The following is a 20,000-nucleotide window of genomic DNA, read 5'->3' as shown; positions in this document are numbered from 1 at the left end:
ATTACAGTATCATCTATACATAATCATTCTTCACTCATCACCATCTGTCTTCTCTCTTCCTTACTCAACAGACCTTACCCTCTTGCTGAACGCCCCATTCACCACATCCATCCATCTCATCCTCGGTTGACCCCTCAAATTCACTAGCTCTGTCTCTGCCTTCCACACCTTTTACTAATCTTTCTTCACTCATTCTTTGCATGTGTCCAAACCATCTTAATACTCTTTCATCAACCCTATCTCTCATCTCCTATTCCGCTCCCGCTCTCCTCTTCACCTCCTCGTTTCTCACTCTATCTAGCCTAGTAACCCCTGTCATATTTCTCAGACATTTCATCTCAAACAAATTCAAACTTTTCCTCTCTGCCTCTCTTAGATTCCAATTTTCTGCCCCATACAAAGCCTTCGGCACAATCACCCCTTCATACAAGAAGTGGAGTTAATCTGCTCCTTGCAAACACATGTCACACGGAAATTGTCACACTCATAAGTACAGAAAGCTACACAGTCTTCTTCCACCAAAATTCACTTATTTTTAAACTTTCTCCTGCATTACATCTCATTCCAATTTATCTTTCACAAATAATTTTTTGTCCTTTTGCCTATCGGAACAACAAAATCTCCAATTTCCTTCCATATTTTGTTGGTAAACTGGATCAACGCCAGTCCCATCTTCCTTCTAGCGTCTCCCGGGCCGTAAGAAATACCTGAATATTTAAGTGAATAAATAAATGAAAAGATGAATAAACAAATAAAAATATATATATAATGAAACGCACTCGCTGACAAATTGAGCCTTCAAACAAAAACATCTTCCCATTTTCCGGCAGACCTATCATCCTCTTCCGTGAGAGTGGGTGGTCTAACACTTATCCCACGATTCACTTGACACTCTATTCTTCATTCTCCTCTGTTCTCATTAACTTGCTCGTATTGACATGCACCACAGGTTCATCTTCTCGTATATTTTCTCAAATGTTGATATGAGATCAAGTAATCCCTTTGTATTTTCTCACAGCAACATTAGTGCTTATGTGGAAGATGATGAAGTTAGACTGCTGTTGCATTGGCACAGCTTTAAGACTAACATAGATTAACGTAGCTTACAAACTCAACGTTGCAAAGACTCATCCCCGTAAACTTTCATACAAATAATGGTTAACATTGAGCCGAGGAGTATGTTCGAGAAATTGGCATAAATTTCCAGGCGATCAGTCTTTAAACCGAACAAGTTTATAGATGTCAGCATTTGACATTTGGGTTTATGAATAACCAGCCCTCTTAATGAGTATGTATACAGTCACTAGAATAGTTGGTCTGTTACCTGTTAAACGGGTAACAGACATGTGTCTGTGTATCCCACATCTACAGCCGCTATTGTTCCTTACTTATTGAACGATAAAGTAGAAAAACAAACACTTACCGACCACCCAATATCATTTTAAGTTACGAGTAAATTTTCATTACCGAAGCCATTACTTTGCCTACGAAGACAATGTTACCATATATAGCAATGGGAGTACCACAGACTTTAATTTATAACCTATAATTCATTGCAGGAATTCTACTTTGGCTTTGTGCAGAACTTTATTTACATACCAAGTGACAATTGAGATTCTTCATCAACTGGCCTCGTTGAAATTGTAAAGAATGAGGAAGATAAGGTGGTAGTAATGAGGAGACTACGCCAGGAGGCGCTGAGTAGCTGCGGCCGAAGCTGTCACTTTTACCCTAGGCGCTTGGACAGTAACAGTCACTGCTGGGAATCGGAGAGAGGTTAGAATTTGAACCCAAAGCTGAGTGAATGAGAGATCATCACGTTTCCAATTTCGCCACGGGAGTAGATGATAAACACACTAATGTTCTCTAAGTTCCATAAGTTACCGATAAAAGAGTTTGAAGTCGTCTTGGTCTCTGAATCAAGGTCTCAAATGGTTTTTAACATAGCGGCTAATGGGTAAGCAATGTAAGTTATGTGTGGTATTATATCTATTGAGTTTGACATATGTACATTATTACACGTTCTTATATGAATATACTTGTACTTGTCTCCTACACGTACGCACGAACACGCATATACACACACACTCATACACAGAAAAACACACACACACACACACACACACACACACACACACACACACACACACACACAATATATATATTTTCATATTTGAAGAATCGTATGTACTCGTGCCTAATCTTGTGCAATTCTGTGACAGAATTACAAAGTATGAGAGGGGTTTGGAAAAGTGGTCTGGCTATATCCAGACTTCATTAGGGGTTATGATAAAATGCTCCATAAAGAAACGATGCGGAAACTATAAGATAAAGAGGGTATCAGAGGCGAAACGTTGAAAGGAATAAATGATTTCCTGAGAGGAAACTAAATGAGAGCAATATTCTGGGGAAGTAATAACACTGGAAGGAAGCGGTGAGCGGTGTCCCACAGGTGTCTGCTTTGGGCCCCGGCGTGTTCTTAGTTTACATGCCTGGTTTACCAGAACTGTATATACAGTATATATATATATATATATATATATATATATATATATATATATATATATATATAATGTGTGTGTGTGTGTGTGCGTGTATGTATATACACACAATATATATGACACTGGGTACATGGTAGCACATCTGTGAAACGCACGAAGAACCCACAGGAGGAATAAAAAGTAAATTGAAAATACTGTGGGTTCTTCGTACACACACACACACACACACACACACACACACACACACACACACACACACACACACACATATATATATATATATATAATATATATATTATAATACATATATATATATAATATATATATATATATATAATACATATATATAATATATATATATATGTATATATATATATATGATATGAGAATGTTGCCAAGGAAGAACACATTAAAAGGAATGTACCCATGTGTAAATGTGCGTCCGTGTATAGGTGTGTTTGTATGTACGTTTACATACACTATAAAAAACAGTTCATTCTCTCATCTCTGATTCACCAATTAAGGTTCACATTAGATTCCATCGGAGATATAGTTTCGAAGAAAAAGATAATTCTTTGATATGTGACGTCATGAATATTTATCAATACCTTTATGGGGTTGTGGAGGTACATAGTCTTTTGTTTGGATCCAGGAACTGGAATTGGGAAGGATGGAGGTTCTTGGGGCTCTGGACAAGAGAAAGAAGAACACTATTGTTGTACACTAGGAATGAAGAAATCCCCCAAAAAAATAGATAAGGAAATAGACAAATAACATAAGTAAATACGTAAATGAATAACTAATGACTTATAATCTATAACTTACAACTTACAATTTATAATTCTAACCCATAACTTATAACATATAACTTATAACTTTTAACTAATAACTAATAACAAATAGCTAATAACTAACTAGATAGATAAGTTAATAGATAAGTGAATATATCTGTGAATGTTCAGAGAACAAAAAAGGCCATCACACACACACACACACACACACACACACACACACACACACACACACACACACACACACACACACACACACACACACACACACACACACACACACACACACACACACACACACACACACACACACACACACACACACACACACACACACACACACACACACACGAGCGATTGGACAAATGACGTTTGATCGTTTTTATAAGTGACGAAAGCGCTCAAGGAAGTACACGATACAATAGAAAGATAACACCATCTTAAAAAGGAACGCAAAACAGTTAAAACATGAAGACAAAGGTGAAACCTGTGTAAATGTCTACCACGGAGCCAAGGCACAACAATAGGCACATTACGTAACAAAGGCTAGGCACAAAAGTTCTTGTGAAACAAAGGTAGAGAACAATAGCCACAGCAGAAGCGGAGTAGGCACAATAGACACGTCTCAGACACAGCACAGACACAGACATACGTGTAACATGTTCATTATAAGCATCTTGAATTGATTTTACAGTGGTGTTTGGCTCGCTTAGCGTTTCGTTTTGCTTCGTTCACACTTTGAGTAATTAGTCTTTGATACGCCTGTAATGGGGTCACGGACGAATCACTCTGAAACTTACGAAACGGAGTGAGAAGCTTCGATTTGGTCTTGTTTTGGTTAAGTCGGATGGTGATGGTGGTAATTGGGGGCGCAATAGTGGTGATTGGCTGGAAGAATGGTGGTGACCAGAGGAGTGATGGTATTGATTGGGACCGTGATGGTGGTTGTCGGGGACTCAATGGTGGTGATTTTGGGGCGTGATGACAGTGGTGATGGAAGTATGGTAGAGATCTCGGGGACGATGAGCTTGACAATTATGGTGATCGTGGTGATCACACAAGACAATGTGGTGAGTCTACAGATGATGACTGAGCCTCGAACTGTGTTTGTTGTAACAAGGGATTGAGATTGTGGTGATTAGTGGTGATCCGTGGTGACCAGACAAGGATAGTGATAATGGAAAGTGTGATGAATAGTAGTGACTTAAGAAATTACTGAGACTATGAATTGAAGAAACTAACAGGTATGAATAGTTATTGATGATAGTATCTATATACAACCATAGTGAGTGTGACAATACAAAACTGAAGGGTAAGATCATCATAGTGATATAGATATTAGGATAAGGAAAAGATATGGTAAGACAAGAGGATAACTACGATAGTGGTAAGAGTAAGATAAGAGAGGAATGATTTTAATTGTTAATAATTAAAGAAATGGAATGATTTGAAGATAATAGACAAATAGGGTGGAAGGAAAATTATCAATCTAATGGAAACAGGACTGTGGTTGTAGATATGTTATATATAATGACATTAATGGTGTAAGAGTAGTAGTGGTGATGATGTGATGGTGGCGATTGTGGTGATGGTGATGATGGTGATACTGGTGATGATAGTGATGAGGATGGTAATGTTAATGGTAATGGTGATTATGACGGTGATAGTGATGGTGATGATGGTGATAGCCAGTGATGATAGTGATGATGGTAATATTATTGGTAATGATGGTGGTGATGGTGACGATGATGATGTTGACACTGGCAACTTCTCTGATGCGTCACCAAGAGTATATCTTTATCAAATATTTTCATCTTCAATACCTTTGATGTGATAACAGAAGTTAATAATCTAATCTAAAAATTACTTCAATTTAATCCAATGAACATAGGGCCCAGCTTCTGAACTCAATAAGATTTCTTAAAGCTGACATTAGCAGATTTTAATTCTTTTATTATCTTTATTTTCATATATCATGTACCACTGATATTGTATTAAATTCCACTAATTGTAGTAAATAAATTGATAAAATTAATATATTCTTATGAAATAAATCTAGCTTTACTTTGTTGATAATAGGTTCCCATAGAATGGATGATATCACATGTAGCTGGCCACAATTAAATAAACAAACTATAAATAAATAGCAATTTATCATTGATCTCTATCATGGACTAGAAATCATGTAGTCCCGAGTTCGATTCTCGTTGAGGGTAATCCTTTCCTTCATTTGTCGAAGAACGAGTTTAGATAAGCAAACAGTACCACTGGACTGAAGAGAATAAGCGTAGAATGGGAAGTAAAACGCGTTTAGTGTAACCCGTGAAGTAATGAGGGTGAAGTATGAGGCGTGAAACAGGAAATGTGGGGCATCAAATGTGAAGTTTGAGGCCGGTTTTATGAGGTGTGAACTTTGTCAAGTGACGTAGGATGTGACGTAGGATTCGTGACGTAGGTTATGTAACGTGGAATCTGTGATGGGAGATATATGACGTAGTATGTATGACGATGGACGTGTGACGTAGGATATGTGACATTGAATATGTCACGTAGGATCTGTGACATTGTATGTGTGACATAGGACGTATGACGTAGGATGTGGGGTGTAGTATGTGTGACGTAGAATATGTAACGTGGGATGCGTGACGTAGGATATGTAATGTGGGATGCGTGACGTAGGATGTGTGACGTATGTGTGACGTAGTATGTATGACGTAGGATGTGTGACGTAAGACGTGTGACGTAGGATGTGACTTAATGAAATGTGTGTCGTAGGATGTGTGGCGTAGGATAAATGACGTAGGGTATGTGACGTAGGATGTGTGACGTAGGATATATGACGTGCGATATGTGACGTAGGGTGTGTGACGTAGGATGTGTGGCGCAAGATGTGTGACGTAGGGTGTGACGTGTGTGTGACTTAGGATGCGTGGCGTAAGATGTGTGAGGCAGGACGTGTGACGTAGGATCAATGGCATAGGATGCGTGACGTCAAAGGCCCAGAGTTGTGAGGGATGATGACTGTAAACATGAGGTCTTTGAATGAAAATATAGTGATAAGGAACGACTCACAATGTATGTGACGTCATAGTTACAATTTATTCACTTGGATAGATGTTATGAGTGGAGTTCCTCAGTGTTTCGTTTTGGGTCCGCTTTTGATCATAGTGTTGTGTTTATGAGGATATGGTGTTGAGAAAAAAGGAATATTTTTGGTCATTGTGCCATTACCATTCCTTTAGTTGAAAAGATGTTAAAAGTGGAGTTCCTCAGGGATCCATTGATGAACCACTTCTGTTGTGTATTATGAAGGGTATGACATAAAAAATGATATTTTATGAGGATTATAACATGAGAAATAAGGTATATATCTTTTGTAATGAATTGTGCCATTACAATTCCTTTAGTTAAAGAGATACTACGAGTGGAGTACCTCAGGGTTCCGTTGTTGAACCACTTCTGTTTATAGTATATGAGTGATGAAGAATGAGTGATGATACGTGGAGCATGAAGCATGAACTATGTCAAGACTGCTGATACAAGACCCAGTGGGTGCTATGTGATTGATATTAAGAACGCTATGCTTAGTTTACCTTAACCTTGTCGAGGTTCTACTAAAGTTAATGCATGGTTGTTTTGTAGCCATTAGATTCGATTGCACTGTTTTTCGTATTTTTTTTATATATCTTTAGCATTAATCTATGTATTTTACTTATGTTGTCACCATAACTATTAATCGATCATTTGGTCACAAATAAACCTTTTTCTCTAGATAGAAAGAGGTAACACTAGAAGTTTATCAATTAGATTATTAGAGAATTTAAATCAATGATTGACCTGAAAAAAGGGGTTCATGTAATATTAATGTCAAAGAATCTGGTGGTATTAATACATATAGTATCAGCACAACCGTCAATATTGATACAGCTTGTTTATCAATATTATAGCTGGAAGATCTATACTGACAGGAGCAATGTCAAAATGATGTAGTCTGTAACTTGTACACAGCCTCCCACATCTTATATACACCAGCTCCATTTAATGTAGTTAGATAATACATTGTTTCGTAAGTATTTGATAATGCAGGAGGATGGCATAATCGTATACACTATATCAGTGCTCTGTGTTTCAATGATGCTGTGCGTTGCCTTTGGGTCGTATATCTGTTTGGTATATTTATTACGGAAATAATTTATGCTTTATCAGCTTCGTGAACAGAAACCTGCATCACACGTCGTGCCTGTATCATGGTATAGTATTATACATCTTGAAATTATTATACATTTTACCTTGGCTATACTTTGTTTGTTTTTCTCTCTTTTTTTATACTGTTGCATTGCCTTCAGTATATGTTTTGTACCATATGAAATATATGAATGTTGAGAGATGCTTGGATTTGTTTTCACAGAGCGTTGAAGTCTCTGAGGATGGGAGAGGTGGGGGAGGGGAGGTGGAGGGGTGAGTTTCATCACTGTGAAGAAAATATGTCAATCTCACATTGCTGTGTTGTACTTGATTGATTTTGTTCTGGCTAATATCTGTTTTTCTGAGTGTTATGAAGATTTTTTTTTTCAAAACTGAAGTAATACTCGACATTTTCATCATCAGTAGGATCGTCCTTGAAATGTCATTACTACTACCACTATCATCACCATCACTATCACCACCAACAACACCACCACCATTACCGCCACCATCAACTCCAACACCATCACCACGACTACCACCTTCATTACTACCACTTCCACCACCACCACAACGATTACTATAGTCACCACCATCACCACCATTACCACCACCATCATTATCACCACCACCATCTTACCTATTGTGTTTTTTCACTGATCAGCTGCTATCCACAAAGCTAGGAAACATTTGAAGATGACAGTGGAATAGAAGGGAGTGCTGACAGCAGTCGAAGGTAATTCTGGAGCCAGAGGACCCCCAGAAGAAACCAGGGGGCCACTCCAGGTGGCCCTGAAATATGATGACATCCCTCCGTCCCTTCGTCCCTCTGTCCCTCCGTCTCCTCGTCCCTCTGTCCCTCCGTCGCTGCCGCCGACAGGAGGGCGAGATCGCCCGAAGGCAGACAAGGAAGAGATGACAACCCAAGAGCGTAGAAATGTGGTTATTCGGTGGTTGAAGTTTCGTTCTGATTTTACCGTTGACTGCCTGAGCTACAACACGCCCTCGCGTATAAATCATAGCCTCCGAGAACGCGACGTCTCGGTGAGGTTCTTCGGCTAGTTCTCCTTGTTCTTCTGTTTGTCATTACGTCATTGGTGTTGTTGTGGGTAGCCGTTTTCTTCGGCGCTGTCAGTAGCTGTTGTTATTGTTGTCGGTAGTGGTGGTAGTCGTTTTGGATAGTCGTTATCGGTGTCAATGGTTGTTTCTTTGGTGTTGGTAGTCCCGTTCGACGTTGACATGATTATTGTAGTCATCGTCAGTAGTTCCCTTTGTTGTTGCTAGTAGTCCTCGTTATAGCCTGTGGTTATCATCGTCTGGTCGTCGTTGTTAATTCTACTTTTCGTCATCGTCAATGTGGTTGTCGTCATGGTCGTTAGTAACCATTGTCTTCATTGTCCTCGTCGTCGACGTCGTCATCAATAGCTGTTGATGGAAATAGATGGGTTAGACGAATGTTATTTTGGCTAAGGTTAAATTTTTTGTACTAGATCATTTGATCCTGTTTAACTACTCGAGTAAACCCTTGGAAAAGTGTCTAAATTCTATGATGCATCACTTTCCTCCGGGTAATCTTAAACTATATTAAACCGTTTAATCTTGTCCTTATCAGTAAGGTAGGCCACAATAGCAAAGGGACTAAGTTGGTGGGTGGATATTAAATATTCCTCTTCTTCTATGGAGATTAGGGGGCGGTGAGGAAGGGGGGCAAAGAGGGGAGTGGTGATAATATAAACCCCGTTGTAAATACCTATCTAGTTCTTGAAAGTGGTGAAAGTACAAGGTGTAAGTACTCAAAATAAAAAAAATAATGAAGTTCAGTTTCACTTTTCATTTGCTACGAGGTACTAAGTCTCCCTAGTTCCAAGAAGCTCGGTGGGTCATGAATTCTCAACATTCGTGTGGCTCCCCTTCATTTTTTCCCAAATCCCCGATAAGAAAAACAGAAGGAAAAGGAGGAAGAAGAGGAAGAGAAGGGAGAATAAGGAAACGAAGGAGAGAACGAAGAGCAGGAGGAGGAAGAGGAGGAAGAAGAAGAAGAAGAATTAAAATAAAAAAAATAAATAAGAAATAAATAAATAAGTGGACAAATAGATAAATAAATATTTGGTGAAGAGAGACCCTTTGCTTTATCATAAAGTTGACATTGGTAATCTTATCATATTTGATAGATTTTTGTGATTCCTCACATTATAATAGAAACGTATAACTAGTAACAGCAAGCCATAACCTCTAATTTCTTGTCATGGCTCCATTGAGGGTCCCCGCGGCCCCCAGATTGAAAGTCACTGCATATTGCAATATTTGTGGACAACGTGAAGGTTTCCAGCGTTTGTGCTGAGGCTACACTTCTTCTAGTGCTCCTTGTGGTTCCTCTCAGAAGAACCAAAAACTCTTTTTCTTTTGTGTTTGATTCTTTACGACAATCAACGCTTCTGCTGAACATATCCTCCAGATCATCGTAATTCTTGTATTATTCGAAACCTGCATTTTTGTTCTTGGAGTTGGTACTCAGGTTGCAGACTCTCACTTTTATGTAACTAGATCATCCTTTTTACTCACTTTTATTACATTCTGAAGTGCTTCACAAACCTTTTGTAGTGGTCGAACAGTCGTATTGCTTATTGAAATAATGACAACTATTTCCTTCGGTTTGCTTCTCATGAAGACTTTGTTATGTTCCCAAGAAAGAAGACATTGCTGTTGATAGAGTGACAACAAATCACGGGAAGAAGAATTCTCATAAGGACCAAATGACACAGAGATGTGCAGCCAAGCAGCAAGACGTATACTCCCGAAGAAGAAGATGAAGAATGCAACAGAAAAAAAGGTGGGATGAGAAGACATTTCCACGACCTCTTTGAGAACAACAAAACCGAAAAATATCACAGAGGTGGTGACTTTGAGTGTGACTTGTCGAATGGACAAGATGCAAATACGAGGAGCGAGAATGCAACACTTGAGTGACACTGCAACTGACGTCATATTCGAAGTGACACATCATGCAGGATCTTGTGTGCCACATGCGATAGTAACGGTAGCTGAAGAGTTGTACTGACCGGGATTTTAAACTTTATACACACACACACACACACACACACACACACACACACACACACACACACACACACACGCATATATATATATATATATATATATATATATATATAATATATGTATGTATGTATGTATATGTATGCATGTATGTATATATATATATATATATATATATATATATATATATATTGTAAACTAGAAAGGCAGGACAGAAGGATCGGAAGGATCACCCGTGCAAAAATTTCCTCTCTCTCTCTCTCTCTCTCTCTCTCTCTCTCTCTCTCTCTCTCTCTCTCTCTCTCTCTCTCTCTCTCTCTCTCTCTCTCTCTCTCTCTCTCTCCTCTCTATCTCTCTCTCTCTCTCTCTCTCTCTCTCTCTCTCTCTCTCTCTCTCTCTCTCTCTCTCTCTCAATTTTAATGTGATCTTTAGTATATTGTAGTAAAAGTAATGGGATTTAACCTAAGCTCAACTATCGCTATAACATATCTAATGAAACTAGACGTTGTGTACCGCATTAAATATGTCCTTACTCCAACTTAGCTTCTGATCTTATACTGGGAAGTTATTAGCCGTTGTAAGGTGTACACACCTCAATGCTGGAGTGACTCCCCTTGCTCAGTACTCCAAAGGAAGTTAAAGACCATTACTTGCTTTGTCAAGAACGAAAAAGGCAAGAACTGGTTTACCAAAAGAGTGGTTAACAAATAGGTTAGATTTAGTAACCATGTCGTGAGCGCTGAAACAATCAGTTGTTTTAAAAGAAGTTGAGGCAATTTTATGGATAGGGATGACAGATGGTAAGGGACATGGAACTCTCTAGAGTGAGCCTTATGGTCCCTTGCGGTCTCCTCCATTATTATGTTCTTATGGTCTTCTTTTATTACTGACAAGTTTCATCCTTCTGTAATATTCCATTTTTCTTCTTCTTTCTATTCCTATTTTCATGGTATCTATACTTCAGGACTCGGTAGCTGTGTGTCTCCCTTCCTTAGGGGATGACACAGTACTAGATTTCTTGAAACATCCAACATTTCTTATGTGCTCTTGTTTATTTATCTATCTGTTTCTAGAGTCGACAAGTGTGCTCTGTCTTCTCTTCTACTGGGAGCTTTTGAAACTCTTCCAAGATGTTTTTCTACCCATGATTTGGGTTTTCTGAAAGTGAATCTTAAGAGGCTTAAATTACTATAACACTTGATGGGGATGGTGGTGATGATGACAATGGTGATAGTGGTGATAGTGATGGTGATAGTGATGGTGATAGTGTTGATAGTAATGGTGATGATGGCGGTGATAGTGATGGTGATTGTGTTGATAGTAATGGTGATGATGATGGTGATAGTGATGATGGTGATAGTGATGATACTGATAGTGATGGTGATAGTGATGATAATGATAGTGATGGTGATTATGGTGATAGTAATGGTGGTGCTGGTGGAGACGAAGAGAAATAGTTCCTGAATAAAGAGTTATAGTTTGACGAGATCAACACGGGGTGAAAGGGGACAAGGCTGCGTCGACTACAAATTACAACGACAGTAACCCAACCGAAGACGAAGACACCCCATCCCCGGTAATATTAAAATTTCCTCCCGAAAGACTACAATCAACCCTGCTCTTGGCGCAACGGAAGTTGATTTCCTTTCGACGCAAAGTCGCCTCAGAGTTCGACGCATTACGACGGACCCGGCGATCCATCAAACCGAAGACCGTAATGATGTCTTAAGACTCAAATTACCTTTTTTCTCTCGAAATCCGAGTTAACCTCATCCTTCGAGAAGACCCTTGATTAGTCTGAAGACTTTGTTCAAGTGTTACTTTGCGGAGATTGGTTCATTGTACTGGGACATTTATTTGCCTTGATTCTAGAATCCAATGAGTGTTGATAGCCCCTAGTCAAAATTTATATTGTCTAGTCAGAATTGACATTAACTAGTCAAATTTAATATTGTCTAGTAAATGTTGACGTCTAGTCAGAGTTAAAATTGTATAGTTAAAGCTGATATTGCCTAGTCAGGGTTGATATTGTCCAGTCAAAGTTGACATTGTGAAGTCGAAGTGGTTCTCACCTAGATTCCTCTTTTAACTGATGCTTGTATAATTCTGCTTACCATTTTCCATAGAGTGACCCCAACACTAAATGAGATCATTAAGCATCCATTAGCGACCACTAGTTTTCGGTTCGTCTCTACAGTTATAATAATCGAGACATGTCGGGAATATATATATGTATATACATATATATATATATATGTATATATATATATATATGTGTGTGTGTGTGTGTGTGTGTGTATGACGTAAGTGGAGTAGAAAACACAGGAGTCTTAGTCTGAGTTTATTACTTTGAAAAAGGATACTTGCGAACCTAGTCAGGAATAAACTCAGACTAAGACTCCCGTGTTTCCTACACTTACGTCAACCTGTCAGGAATAAACTCAGACTAAGACTCCCGTGTTTCCTACACTTACGTCAACCTGTCAGAATGTCTCAACACACACACACACACACACACACACACACACACACACACACACACACACACACACACACACACACACACACACACACACACACACACACACATATATATATATATATACATATATACATATATATGCAAGTAGATTTGAATGTGACATCATTTTGATAATGATTCATCTTCTTAATATTTTCGATTTTTATGATAAGGATTTTTCCTATTGGAAGATGAGCACGAACAAGATTTCCGTAGTACACCATTTATTAAATCAAAGAGAGAAATCTTCAGGATTGACGTAATTATGTAATGCTAAACAAAAATATTGGTACAGTTTTGACAAATAAACATGTAAATAACAAAATGAAAAGGTATAACAAATGTATAGAATAGTAAGATAAACACGAGTGGTGTCATGTCTAGGAGGAAAGTACAAGTGGTAGGTGAAGGAGAGTTTTTTTTATACACGAATCGCTGCCCGTGTACATATTATATATATATATATAAATATATATATATATATATATATATATATATATATATATATGTATATGTATCACTTGGTGCATTCAGGAAGTGTCATGTGAATTTCTGAACCAATGTTGAGTAATGGGGCTTGAGCTCTCAGTAACAAAAGTAAAGTAATATTGGACACGGTTGTTACAAGCAATACGACTAACATTTGTACCACCAATACCACGAACACCAATACCGACACAAACTTAAACAATATCATCAACACCACCAACACCACCACCATCACCACCACTTATTTTTAACACTTATCAATATCGCCCTGCTTTGGGTGACGTCTCTCTAGTTTTTATGGTTTCCATCATCATCATTTTCATTACGCGCAGACACATCATCATCATAATTGTCATCAACATCCTCTTCCTCCTCTGCGTCGTTCATCAAACACGAACAATAATTACTGCTTGCTGGGATGGAGCTGACTGGGCTTCTCACATTCAGCACAGCGGGGGAGGAAAGGGCTTGGGGGAGAAGGTAAGGGGGAAGGGAGGAAAAAGAAGGGGAGGGAAGGGGAGTGAAAAGGAAGGGCAGGGAAAGTGGGGGAAGGAAAGGGGTTTTGTTGTAGGGAAGGATAGGGAAGGGAAAACTTCCGGAGTGGAGGAGAGTGAAAGGAGGAGAGGGAGAGGAGGAGAGGGAAAGGAAGAGAGGGAAAGGAGGAGAGGGAGAAGAGGAAAAGAAAGGAGGAGAGAGAATGGAGTAGAGGAAAAGAGGAGTGGGAAAGGAAGAGAGGGGAAAGGAGAATGAAAGGAGGAGAGGGAAAGTAGGATAGGGAAAGGAAGAGAGGGAAAAAGAAGAGGAAAAAAGGAGAGGGAAAGGAGGAGAGAGAAAGAAAGAGAGGGAAAGGAGAAGAGAGAAAGGAGGAGAGGGAAAGGGGGTTAGGGAAAAGAAGAGAGGGAAAAGAGGGGAACAGGAGGAGAGGGAAAGGAATTGAGGGAGAGAAGGAGAAGAAAAGATGAAATGGAAAGGAGATGGAATGACAAGGAAGGGGAAGGAGGAGAAGAAAAGAGGCGAAGGAAAATAGGAGAAGAAAAGGGGAAAGAAGGTGAAGGAATAATGAGGAAGGGCAAGGGGGAGAGGGAAAGGTGAAGAGGGAAAGGAAGAGAGGGAAGGAAGGAGGAAAAAGCAGGAGAGGAAGGAGAGGGAATGAAGAGGAAGGGGAAGAGTTGAAAGGAGAAAGAAGAGGAAATTTAGGAATGAAGGAAGAGGGGTGGAGTAGGAAAGAGAGGAGGTGGGAGGAAAGGAGGAGGAAAGGAGGACGAGAAGGAAGGGGTGGAAATGGAAGATAAGGAAATGAAGAAGAAGTAAGCGGTGGGAGAGAAAGATAGGAAGGGGAACAAGTAAAAATCCCAAACTAGATCAGTTGGTAGTCAACAATAATAAGATAGGAACAAGTTGTGATTTGATCTAACTTTAAGGACTTAGCTACCCTATAGTTATGGTCAGCGTCGACTTAAAGATACAATGACAGCTTCAAGTAAAATTTGAGGGTAATATAGACCTTACTTGCAACTTAGTCGTAATTTTCGTTATGTGTGTGAGCTGAGCGTGACTTTAGTGTGACTCAGTGTGATTTGAACGTGACTTGAGCCCCATTTCCATTGAGGTTATGTTCAACCTCTTCACTGCAGTGTTGATCTCTAAATAGTTTATTATGTCCGACACCAAACTTTTTTTTTTCCATTAGAAGGACGTCACCATAAAGATTTGCCACGTAATAGATAATATTCAATTGGATTGTTATTGTAGCCCTAGTGGGAAACAAATGTCTGTTGCAGACAAAAGTAACGTTTTTACATTTTTTATGAACAAATACATCGTTTTATTCTTCAGGTTTGGAGTTCAAATTTCTGTTATCGTGTAATGTCCCTGGTATTGAAATCTGGTTATGACCCTTATCGTATGTACATGCTCGGTGAAACGATTTTAACTTTGTGTAATAGTGTACAACAGTGTGTCGCATTGTGCTTGTAACTGCCCTTATGATAATAAAGTCTCTAATTTAATCCCAATCTTTAGCCATCAAACAACATTAGTTTAGATTAGTTTAACGATCAAATTATGGTATGGACCATAATACATTATACAACTTTCTTAAGATTAGTATGGGCCAGCATGCAAGTAAATGTACAAACTATACCATACATCGTTACTCGAAGATGGATATCCTCAATTTGTTACAGTGTACATATACTACACGGGGATTGATGATCTAGATTAGACACTGACTAAAACCTCTAAGAGACACAAGCCTACGGGAGGACGATTTGTATTCGAAAGAGAGTGATGGAAGGCATGCGAACTCCGAGGTCGTCGCCACATGAAGTGAAGACAAAAGCTTCGGCCGTAGGCAGGACGAATTCTAGGGAAGATTTACATAAGAACATAAAAATAGAGACTGCAAGAGACCATAAATCCTACACTAGGTAGTTACATGCCCCTTACCACCTGCCATCCCTATCCATAAAGTTATGTAATCTTACTCAAAACAAACAATCGTTTCAGCGATCACTACATGGTTACTAAGTCTATTCCGTTCATTAACTACTTTGTTGGTAAACCATTTCTTGCCTATTTCCTTCATAACAGTTCTATACAATCATGTGAACGTGTACCACGTCAAGTTCAGAAGTTCAAGAATATAGAAACTAGGACTCCACGTTTTTAGTCTATGCTTAGAATGACGTCTCGTGTCGTGAATATATATTGGAAATGTTTTGGTCGTGTGGTTTTGATTTAGTAAGATATGCCTCATGAAGCACACTAACTTTTGTAATCATTTCTTATTCAGGCGAGTTTTTATTATCATCATAAATGTGTATGTGTGTGTGCGTTTGTGTGTGTGTATGTGTATGTGCGTGTGTGTGTGTATGTGTGTATGTGTGTGCGTGTATGTGTATGTGTGTGTATTAGTATGTAGATTTATGTATGCATATATATAATATATATATATATGTATATATATATATATATATATATATATATTACAGGTGGTTTCCAGTCTTTTCTACTCCAACAGTGGTTTCTACGTTATATATATATATATATATATATATATATATATATATATATATATATATATGTGTGTGTGTGTGTGTGAATGAATGAGTGAACGAGTGAGTGAGAATGTGTGTGCCTTTGTGGGCAGTCTCCCCTCCTTTCTTAAGTTTATACATGAAACCCTATTCCCCATCTATAATTAAACTAACTAAAACAACATACATATAAAACAAAATTAAATATAATCTAGAGATTAAGCAATATAGTTCCGTCCCCTTCTACTCAGAGGGCATATAATGAAGTAAATAATATTCTCTTGTTGGAAGGGAACTCACAGAGCATGGAGCAAATCTGAAGTAGTCTCAGTATGTATATAAAAAATCTCACGTTCTCTAAAATAATAAAATTTTAACATTTTATTAATAGAGCGGTAAAATTCATTTTGTCAACTCATTGGTGTTTTTTAGTCTTTTCATAGACGACAAGATAAAAAAAAGTGAGAAAAGTTTTGTTTGTCTTTCATTTTGTTGATATTGAACGAGGGCCAAAAGCCAAGCCCCCTGCAAAGCATGGACTAGCGCAGCCGGTGGCTCGTATATTAGACTTTTTTATATTTTGACGCTCATATATCCTATCAGGAGTACTCTGTATAGGAAGATTAGAGTAGAAGGGTAGAATGTCATTAGTTCCTCTTTCTAATTAATCTAAATTTAACTAAGCACCCAGTGGAGTTTGCCGTTTAATTGCTCTAATTAAGGTACATTTGAAAACATACTAATGGATCGTCGTGATTTTTTTTTATAATTTGATACTATATGCCTTGAATTAAGCTACATTGATGTTTGACTATTTTTTACTATGGACGGTTTGACTTTGTGGTAAACTGATTCAACCAGGAGTTATACTTTATGTAATTTATTTATTTTTTTCATTCTATATTTTTCTGTAACGATGAAAGAATTTGTTCAATAGTAATATGAATCGCGGGATAAAAAGATTAATATTATAAAGATAGTTGCAGTTCATTTGACTGCCGAGCGTACTAAAAGATGATACATAGATTAATAGAAAATTCTTTTTGAAGATACTCCTAATGTCCAGCACTACAATTTCTTACGAAAGTTATACTAAAACAGTGATCATGAATTATGAGTTATGAGCCCCCTTGAGGGGTCGTGCCCCCCCTCCCCCCCACATTGGGGACATTTGGAGTGCAAGTCACATTGGACTGCCTAAAGTAAACTTTTATAATGGTGTACATAAGGTTATGCTACTGCTCAATAAATGCATAACCCGGTCATGACATTTAAGATATACATTCTGTGTTCAAAAGTTTCTTGTATAGATTTATATGTCGAAGTACTACTACTACTAGTGTGTATGGTCTGTATACATACATACATGCGCCATACGTATGGTTTATGGTACGATTCTTCACATTTGAGCAATTTGTATGCAAAATTACATGTATTGTTAACCAACTCGCCCGTGGGATTTTAGAGAACACGACCAGTTTAGTGACATCGTACGATTGGCGTGCTGTTGTTTTGGTTCATGATATTGTCCAAAAATTCTAAACTGAAACTTTGAAAAAAATTCAATGGCAGATTGTTCAAAGATTCTAGGGCAGGCGTGTAAAAACTTGAGGGAATTTATTGAACCATTTTTGCTCAATTTTTTTTCGGTAAAAAGTCAGATCGATCATTACTACAGAAAGAAAAAACAAACAATATCTTTGTTCATATATAAGATTACCATCTCTGACTTCATCCTCTTAGGAAGATCTACACAGTTAACCGCCACAGACTTAGTGAAGTGGATAGACAATTCCCACTGGGGCCTTCGCAAGCCGTCCAATACTCTTACCGGGGAATGGTAATGTCCAGTAATTTCTGTACAATTACCGAAGCCAGCGCCACCTGGGTGTCAAAGCGAACAACCCTCAAAGCGTGAAGAGGCCCCGGGTTTGTGTGAAGTAGTTTATGTATCAGTAAGCGAGGACTCTGCGCGCGGAGTGTTTATGCTAATGGGAGTGAAATTAACTTGACCAAGGATGGGAATGTGGTGACGTTTTGGTTAGGCAGGGGGCTCTGTGTTGGGACGTTCACAGTTGAGATGTTTTGAGTTTGTACTGTCAAAAAGGACAGCCAGGCGTTTGGTCGCCAGAAGATTGTTTCTGATTTTGTTATGGTTTGTTTGAATCAAGGTTCATTAACACACATTATTTAACTAAACGAGAAGCCGGGAGCGTCTTTAGGGTGAATAAAAAGCAAACATATATTGACCGAGAACTCAGATATTTGGTATTCCACCAGAAGGTAACATTGATTTCTTGTTTTATATATTTTTTTCTTTTTTCTTTTTCTATTGTTTCTTTTTTTACGCGGCTGATTTACCTTACTGAACTCTTGTAAATGTCATTAAGACAATCGAGGATCAACTTCAAGTTTATGGAATTTCTTGCAAATGAAGTTTTGACACATATGGAAATAAGCAGTTGTATTGTGCTTGATGGGAAATACGCACAATAGGATTATCTTTTTGGCACGTATAGAAAATTGAAGGAAAATTTGTTTGAAAAGTACAAAAAAGCTTCACACACACACGCACACACACACACACACACACACACACACACACACACACACACACACACACACACACACACACACACACACACACACACACACACACACACACACACATTATAGCTATCTATCTATATGTGTGTGAATGTATATATATATATATATATATATATATATATATATGTATATATAATGTACTTCCACAAGCATAATGATTGTGTATGTGAAGATAAACCTGTCAGTATATATGCTTATGCATCATAGAATCAGCATGAACTGATGCATGTGTGTGTGCATGCGTGCGTGCGTGTATGTGTGTGCGCGTGCGTGTCAGTGAAGGAAAAAGGGGCGTGTCCAGGAGCAAGATGATAAACAACATCCGGTGGAATATGGAAAGGAGGTGGATGTGCGTTCGTATGTAGGGGGACAGATAATGTTATCTCCCTATCCACCCTTATGCTTATAAATTTGCTTAACTATCCCCTTATCTATCTTATCATCTATTCGTGCATCTGTTTATCGTTGTATCAGATAAGAAACACATACTTATACATGTATAGACACACAGATATATGTTCCGGCCCCAGGGTGCACCCGCATGTATACACGCGCGCGTACACGCGTACACACACACACACACACACACACACACACACACACACACACACACACACACACACACACACACACACACACACACACACACATATGCACACGCACGCATACGCACACCCGCACACACACATACTGTATGTACACATGTACACATGCATGTACACATACACAATGTTCCCTGGAGCATCTTACTAGTCCTCTATCAAGACTCATGATAGTGAACTATGTCGCGGGTAAGCGCCTCCTTGCGTTT

This window comes from Oratosquilla oratoria, chromosome 27 (assembly GCF_046742065.1).
Source record: "Oratosquilla oratoria isolate Oo_2021 chromosome 27, ASM4674206v1, whole genome shotgun sequence".
NCBI lineage: Eukaryota > Metazoa > Arthropoda > Malacostraca > Stomatopoda > Squillidae > Oratosquilla > Oratosquilla oratoria.
Note: the sequence above shows the minus strand (reverse complement) of the source record.